Below are 1,568 nucleotides of genomic sequence, written 5' to 3'. Positions count from 1 at the left end.
AAATGAAGAATCATGAGCGTGGCTATAATAATATCTCCATCTGTGAGCACAATTATTCATTTGTGTTCTTTCCATACAGTTGGTGCGTGTACGTGATGTAACACTATGCATTATTTTTACATCCTCTCTTCTGTTTTCTCATTAAGCAGATAGAAAATATAATTATATTTTTAAAGAGTGTTAAATGTTTTTAGTGCTGCTCTTCCTCTTCCAGTCTGTTTCTCTGTAAAACAGGATTATGTCGTGGTGGGGTGGCAGCAAAACAAACAGCTTGTTTTTGGTTGAAGGCGCAGCAGTCATGATGACACAACATGGGCCAATGTTTACTCATCTTGCGAATGAAAAACTACTTTGACTTTGCAGAGGGTTTAGAAGTTAGACAACCATGTCCAAACACACAGAGAAATAATACCGTCAGACTGAATTCCTTTTCTTTGCTGTCTCTTTTTCTGCCACTTTCTCCCTAATCAGTTCAGCTCTCTTGTTCTTCCCATCTTCTGCTGATAGATTTTGCACCTTCTCTGGCTGCTTGTCCTGCTTTCAAAGCTTTGCTTTTACCCTGAGAAAGAATTCAGACAAGCAATTGATTGTATTTTTAATTTGAAACTAGAACACAACGTGCTCCTTTCTCTCATTTGATTTTAATGATGTAGTCCTTGGTCATTGTGGGCAAGTTTATTTTGGTCTAAACAAATACAATACAAATAACACTGATCAGAAAAACAATTATTTCAGCTGCTTCCTTCTTCAGCAGTAGGAAATGTTACACAGAAGATTTTTGCAACTGTTGGATGCTGGAAGCTCTTCCTGATAGAAGCTAAACTTCAACCTGCAGCCTCAGAATTACAAGACTGCACATTATTAACAGATGATTATTGTATCTGTGCAATTCATCATAAATAGTTTTCAAAATTCCAAATATACAACAGGGTCAGTTCTAGGAATGCATATTTGAGGGAGCAGACAGAAATGTTAAGGGGGTGTAGGGGTCACCTCGAGTGAAATAATCAAGGAAACTCTTGGACCTCAGACCTCTGATGGGCCTTTAAAGGGACAAAAACTCTTTTCCACTTAGAACTGAATTTAGGCCACCTCAGGTCGCCTTAACTTATCAAAGATACATTCTCTTTTTCTTTTTTTAGTGATGGCCTCACTTCTCCCCCTTTAGCCATCCTTTCCACACCATTATTATGTATTTTTTTTTTCTGGAGAAAAAGAAGAAAAGAAAGAAAAAAAGTGAAATGCATTGAGAAAGAGTGAAAAAGAGATTAGAAGATATGTAAATTATATGTTGAGAAAACACAAGACAGCACACCGTACTTCTCGGAGCGTGAAGCTAAACGCACCACACAGGGCTCTGGCACCACATAGTGGACAGATGCTGAAGGTGCTCGTCAGTGCCATGGATGGAGCAGAAGAAAATGTACGTGCCTCTGCGGCTTCCACGGTCAGCACACAGTCGAAGAGATACAAAAAGCAAAGACTGGGTAATCTTGACTCCCCTAAACCAACGGTGTCAACAGTTAAACATGATGGTGAGTAATGCTATTTAGCTAGCTAGCAAGACG

The sequence above is a fragment of the Austrofundulus limnaeus genome, unplaced genomic scaffold (genome assembly GCF_001266775.1).
Source record: "Austrofundulus limnaeus strain Quisiro unplaced genomic scaffold, Austrofundulus_limnaeus-1.0 Scaffold685, whole genome shotgun sequence".
NCBI classification, from domain to species: domain Eukaryota; kingdom Metazoa; phylum Chordata; class Actinopteri; order Cyprinodontiformes; family Rivulidae; genus Austrofundulus; species Austrofundulus limnaeus.
This window is presented reverse-complemented; position numbering follows the sequence as displayed.